Consider the following 7,142-nt stretch of genomic DNA (forward strand, 5'->3'; position numbering starts at 1 on the left):
ATGTACATGTGTTATTGATTCTGTTTCCCTGCAGAACCTTGATTAACACACTGAACCAACCACTCTGCAACTTCCCATTTTGGATTGTTAACTCCATGAAGGAAAGTTTCAGATCAGTTACTGACATATCTCAAGTGCCAAAAACATGCCTGGTACATAGTAGTTAGATAATGTATTGATAGAATCATTGAATAATAAAAATCTCTAAAATGTATACTTTGGTGCCTGAGGTTTGCATCTCTCAGGAATGTGGAATGATGAGAGAGACAGGCAAACAGAGATAAAAAAGAAAGAGAGAGGGAGACAAAAATGCACATAGAAAATGAGAGGCAATACCAGATAAGCCAAGATCTTATGAGTCTAAGAAACAATCAAGTAGAAGCTGTTGAATTTTGCCTAGGGTTACCGCTGCTCTCTGTTAAACTGAAACAAAATAGAAAGGAAACCAACATCATACCTCTTATTAATGGACTTTCATGAACACATTTCATCTCAATTTATATTTCATGGCATCCAGGTGCTAAGTGCAGTTTCAAACCTACTCTACCCTCCCATAAATTATACAGTAAATCATCACTTGGTAATGGGCACTTTATTTTTCATGCTGATTTCCTTAAGTGTTCTGCTCTGAGGTCTCTCAGTCATGGCCATATGCTTTTCTTTTCTTTCACATATTTGAATATAGAGCCATACTGATAGTTCCAAGCTCTTTTCTTTTTTTTTTCCTACCTTTTCTTATGAACCCTGGGTTATTCAAAATTGTTCTTTCAGATCAAGAACAGAGTGAAAATCTTTCACAGAAAACCAACATGTAGAAAACTCTTTTTTTTTTCCCTTTTATCACTCCTGCTAAGATTCATTTGAAAAAGATTTTTCTGAAAAGATAAAAGAAAGTATGACAACTCTTGAATCAAAAATGCCTTGAAAAGTAGAAACATAGCTCAAGAAAATGTGTTTTAGTGTTTAAGAATTTTGACACATTAAAATATGTGTTATTTTATTTGTTTGCTTTGCTTAGCTGTTTTTGTTCTTTTATTAGGATGTAGTATACTGGGTGTCTGATACTGGATGGGAGATAAATCATGTTTCACAAATAGGTATCATTTAAAGTTGTACTGTTATAGACTGATAAACTGTTTTTGTTTTTTTTTTTTTTTTCCTTCATCTTTCTCAGAAATATTCTTCACAATAGTTCATTAGCATTGTGACAACCAGACCTTCAGGCAACCTCAGGCTGCTGTCTGGGCAAACGTTTCTCCATGCTGCTAATTCCATGTACTACTCTCTGGCCGGTTCCCAGCTGTCCAATTTCTCTTGCATCAAACAGATTCCATTTTTCAAAGTTTCCTAACATTCTTCTGAACAGGTTTTTAAAAGTAAATGTTTTCCACCTTAAATTTTGGTGCCTAATTCTCAAACATCTGGCTCTAATTGCCAGTTATTATAGGTTATTATGACTTGAATTGTGGAAGACACAAGAATTATTATACCTTATTCAGTACAGATTTCTATAAGATGTGTTTTCTTTATATTTTTTCCTTTTTAATTATTTATAACATTAAGTGAAAAATTAAAATCATTTTCATGAGTTATTTATACAAATGTAAAAAGAAATGTTCTCTTCAAAGAAGATGTATGGATGGCCAAGAGGAACATAAAAAGATGCTCAACATCACTAATTATTAGAGAAATACAGATCAAAACTATATAATGAGGTATTACCCACACTGGTCAGAATGGCCATCATCAGAAGACCTACAAATAATAAATCCTGGAGAGCATGTAGAGAAAAGGGAACCCCCTTTCATTGTTGGTGGGAATGAAATTGGTAGAACCAATATGGAGAACAGGTTAGAGATTGCTTAAAAAACTAAAAATGGAACTACCCTATAACACAACAATCGCACTTCTGGGCATATATCCTGAGAAAACCATAATTCAAAAAGGTATATGCACCACAATATTCATTGCAGCTCTATTTATGATAACCAGGACATGGAAGCAACCTAAAAGTCTATTGAAAGATGAGTAGATAAAGAAGATGTGGTACGTATATACAATGGAATATTGGTGGTGGTTGGTGGTTTAATCACTAAGTCGTGGCTGACTCTTGTGACCCCATGGACTGAAGCCCACTAGGCTCCTCTGTCCATGGAATTCCCAGGCAAGAATGCTGGAGTGGGTTACCATTTCCTTTTCCAGAGGGAGCTTCCCAACCTAGGATCGAACCCACCTTTCCTGCATTACTGGTAGCATTGTAGGCAGATTCTTTACCACTGAGCCAAAAGGGATTCCCACAATGGAATACTGCTCAGTCACAAAAAGGAATGGAACTGGGTTATTTGTAGAGATGTGAGTGGACCCATAGTCTGTCATACAGAGTGAAGTAAGTCAGAAAGAAAAAAAAACAAATGTAATATATTAATTGAACTGTGGTGTTGGAGAAGACTATCAAGAGTCCCTTGGACTGCAAGGAGATCCAACCAGTCCATTCTAAAGGAGATCAGTCTTGGGTGTTCATTGGAAGGACTGATGCTAAAGCTGAAACTCCAATACTTTGGCCACCTCATGTGAAGAGTTGACTCATTGGAAAAGACTCTGATGCTGGGAGGGATTGGGGGCAGGAGGAGAAGGGGATGACAGAGGAAGAGATGGCTGGATGGCATCACCGACTCACTGGACATGAGTTTGAGTGAACTCCGGGAGTTGGTGATGGGCAAGGGAGGCCTGGTGTCCTGTGATTCGTGGGGTCGCAAAGAGTCAGACACAACTGAGCGACTGAACTGAACTGAACTGAATATATTAGTGCATATATGTGGAAACTAGAAAAATGGTACAGCTTTGCACAGTGGCAGTATCATAGCCAATAAGGTTTATCTGGGGCACAATTATTGCTAATAGAAAAATGGTACAAATGAACCTATTTGCAGGGCAGGAATAGAAACACAGACATAGAGAATGGACATGTGGGCATGGGAGGAGGAAGGGCAGATGAACTGGGAGATTGGACTGATCTATATGAACTACTGTGTGTAAACCAGATAGTGGGAACTTACTGTAAAGTCCATGGGGCTCAGCTCGGTGCTCTGTGATGACCTAGATGGGTGGGATGAGTAGTGGATGTGAGGGAAATACAAAAGGAGGATATATATTTATGGCAATAGGCAATTCAAAATTGGGAAAGGAGTAAGCCAAGGCTGTATATTGTCACCCTGATTATTTAACTTATATGCAGAGTACATGATGCAAAATGCAGTGTTAGATGAAGCACAAGATGGAATCAAGACTGCTGGGAGAAACATCAGTAACCTCAGATATGCAGATGACACAACCCTTATGGCAGAAAGTGAAGAGGAACTAAAGAGCCTCTTGATGAAGGTGAAAGTGAAGAGTGAAAAGCTGGCTTCAAACTCAACACTCAAAAAACTAAGATCATGGCATCTGGTCCCATAACTTCGTGGCAAATAGATAGGGAGACAGTGGAAACAGTGACAAACTTTACTTTATTGGGCTCCAAAATCACTGCAGGTGATGACTGCAGCCATGAATTAAAATATGCTTGCTCCTTGGAAGAAAAGCTATAACCAACCTAGAGTACATATTAAAAAGCAGAGACATTACTTTGCTGACAAAGGTCCGTCTAGTCAAAGCTATGGTTTTTCTAGTAGTCATGTATGGATGTGGCAGTTGGACTAAAAAGAAGGCTGAGTGCCTGAAGAATTGATGCTTTTGAAATGTGGTGTTGGATAAGACTCTTGAGAGTCCCTTGGACTGCAAGGAGATCAAACCAGCCAATTCTAAAGGAAATCAATCCTGAATATTCATTAGAAGGACTGATGCTGAAGCCCCAATACTTTGTCCACTTGATGCAAAGAGCCGACTCGTTAGAAAAGACCCTGATGCTGGGAAAGATTGAAGGTAGGAGGAGAACAGGATGATAGAGGAGGAGATGGTTGGATGACATCACCAACTCAATGGACATGAGTTTGAGCAAGCTCCATGAGATGGTGAAGGACAGGGAAGCCTGGCATGCCGTAGTCCATGGGGTCATAAAGATTCAGACACAACTGAGTAACTGAACAACAATAGCCAATTCACTTTGCTATCAGTTCAATTGCTATCAGTCACTCAGTTGTGTCTGACTCTTTGTGACCCCATGAACTGCAGCACGCCAGACCTCCCTGTCCATCACCAACTCCCAGAGTTCACTCAAACTCATGTCCATCAAGTCGGTGATGCCATCCAGCCATTTCATCCTCTGTCGTCCCCTTCTCATCCCACCCCCAATCCCTCCCAGCATCAGAGTCTTTTCCAAGGAGTCAACTCTTCGCATGAGGTGGCCAAAGTACTGGAGTTTCAGGTTTAGCATCAGTCCTTCCAATGAACACCCAGGACTGATTTCCTTTAGAATGGACTTTGCTACCCAACATTGTAAAGCAACTATATTCTAGTTTAAAAATTAATGGAATAAATAAAATATTAATAAAATCCATACTGTAGGGGGAAAATATTCTGTGGTCTTAGAAATCAAATTATAAGAATGATTCTTAAGCAACCAGGCTAGAGTAGAAAAAATGAAGGTTTCTTAAAAGAGTTCACACTTCCACAAGGGACTTAATTTCATTTGCCCAAATGGTAGAGGCTTGAAGAAATATCTATAGTTGTTAATCAACATGCTTTAGCTTTATGGCAAAATGTTTTAAAATGAAATGTAAATGTGTTTTCAATAACTTTTAATGAGTATTATTGGCAAAAAAATGAAGTCATCATTTTTAAGCACATGGATTTTGTTTTACAGATAAAAAATTAATTATTGGACAAGATATTTAAAGAGTAGAATAATTTATTTGGAGTTTTCAGGAAAAAGAGGTTTCTTACTGAAGCACATTTGTAATTAGACCTTTACCTTTGAAATAATTATTCCCTTAATTTTATGGAAACATTTCTAAAATATAATGTTTGTAAGATGCAGTGTTTTACTTTCTTAATTAAAATATGTGTATATTCATATCTCTTTCTTAGATGAATTCTTGTATCATTTTGAGCCTTCTTTTAACAAAACATGGAGAACTGATGCCATCAAAAACATGAATATATCTTAAACTGCTTGGCTATAGTTTTAATTCAGCATTTTTTTCTTATTATTCAGTGTTGGATTACTATTTACTATCATCCTCTGTAACATCTTCTGCTCTCAATAACACCTTTGACATCAGATTTTTTTGATCCATCAAATCACCATGAATGTTTTTAAAATCACATATTTATATATATTTGATTATGATTGACATAATCAAATTATGTCATTGGTAAAAACGGTATGAGTTAGGTAACCTTTAATTCTCTTTCTAAAGCCATGAAGAGGATTATTTCTTTTAGCCAGCTTCGAGAACAATTATTCAAATTACTACCTTCTTGTTGCACGTGGGGTGGGAATTATTAACAGGATGATTTCATATCACTTATATTTTTCACCACCAGCCTGAAATGAGACTGTCAGTAGGATTTCAAAACAAATGTTTTCCTTCTGAAACATATACTGGAATTTTATCCCCCTCTCCTTACTTATTCTGCTTTCCAGAAGTGTTAGTGTGAGTTGTATGGAGAAGATAGAGAAAGAAGAAAAACATTTCTTTTTTTTTTTTTAGCTCTCTAATTGAACTAGGCAATAGCTCACACTCTTAAAACTGTGAGATGTTGTGTTACCTGCCATATAGATCTTGTGATAATCATCTGTATTGTTGTCCAACTATTTCTGTTGGCAGTATCACTTTGGTTTCTCTTCACAGAGAAACTGAGTGGGGCCCTGTGGGGCTCTGAGTCACCAAGGTCTTTCTGGCCCCATTCCTTATAGGCAAGACTCCAGCCATTATGACTTTCCATGAGTTCCAAAGGGTGGATTTCTTGACTGTTCCTCCCTTCCTTGAGGAACAGTTAAGAAACCAACTGAATGAGGAATAGTTAAGAAACCAACTGAAGCAAGATTAAAAGGACCAGAGAAGCTCATCAAGATTAGCAGACCTTCACCTGGGATGAGATCAAGGCGGTGAAAACCCTGCTTACAACCTGTTCTTGTCAGAGACCCCATTTTTGAACCCCCATCATAAAAACCCTCATCAAGTATTCTGGGTTTGACACACATAATTTTTTGAGGCAGAAGCATGGTGGGTCTCTCTTTGCCTGGCAAAACAAGAAAGACACGCTTTACTGTTGTTCAGTTGCTAAGTTGTGTTGAACTCTTTACAACCCCATGGACTTTAGGCCACCAGGCTCCTCTGTCCTCTACTATCTCCCAGAGTTTGTGCAAATTCATGTCCATTGAGTCACTGATACTATCTAACCATCTGACTCTTTCTTCCAATGTGCTGTGCTCAACTGTGTCCAACTCTTTGCAATTCCATGGACCCACCATGGTTCTCTTCCATGGGATTTCCCAGGTATGGATACTGGAGTGGGTTTCCATTCCCTTCTCCAAGGGATCCTTCAGATGCAGGAATCAAACCTGGGTCTCTTGCATTGCAGGCAGATTTTCTACCATCTGAGCCACCAGGGAAGTCCATGTGCCACTACTCCTTTGCTAAATTTTATCAGTCCTCATGGTCATTCTCATTATGACCTCCACCAGGGAGGCTACAGACATGAAGTCAGGACATATAGTGTCAGCTTCCAGCATTTAGTATGGCACCAGATGGTTACATGTTCTTTTCAAGAATTGCTAGCACTGTAGTCTGATTCTCCCCTTTAGCTCTGTGTGTTTCTATTTGAAGGATGTGCCTTCATGTTGTAACGCATATTACTGTTGGTAGTAAATTTTTTTCTCTTGAGGAACTTGCAATCAATACAGGGAAAGAAAAGTAATACATAATAAAACAAATAATACATAATTTCAGAGCAAGATTAATTTTAAAAGTAAAGGGATTAAGAATCTCCTGGGGGCAGGGAGTACTGAGGTCTTCCTTCAACCTTGAGAAAAGAAGAAACTAAGTAATATGTAAATATGTGGGGAAAGAGCATTCCAGTAAAGAAAAAAGAAAGGCAAACTATTAAAGAAAAGGAAACAAATAAATAACAACAAACAAAAGCCAATATGACAGGAGCAGAAATGAGTACTAGGCAAAAGGGGAGGGTGGGGTTAGAGAGAG

General features: G+C 38.2%; 1 non-coding gene across 1 annotated transcript; it reads left to right on the plus strand.

Moving 5' to 3' along the window:
- The first annotated feature begins 2,837 nt into the window (after positions 1-2,837).
- Positions 2,838-2,975, plus strand: LOC139185377 (U4 spliceosomal RNA). Its single transcript, XR_011569001.1, has one exon. It is a non-coding gene; the product is annotated as a U4 spliceosomal RNA (small nuclear RNA).
- Positions 2,976-7,142: the final 4,167 nt, after the last annotated feature.

The sequence above is a fragment of the Bos indicus genome, chromosome 1, assembly GCF_029378745.1.
Source record: "Bos indicus isolate NIAB-ARS_2022 breed Sahiwal x Tharparkar chromosome 1, NIAB-ARS_B.indTharparkar_mat_pri_1.0, whole genome shotgun sequence".
In the NCBI taxonomy this organism is placed as follows: Eukaryota; Metazoa; Chordata; class Mammalia; order Artiodactyla; family Bovidae; genus Bos; species Bos indicus.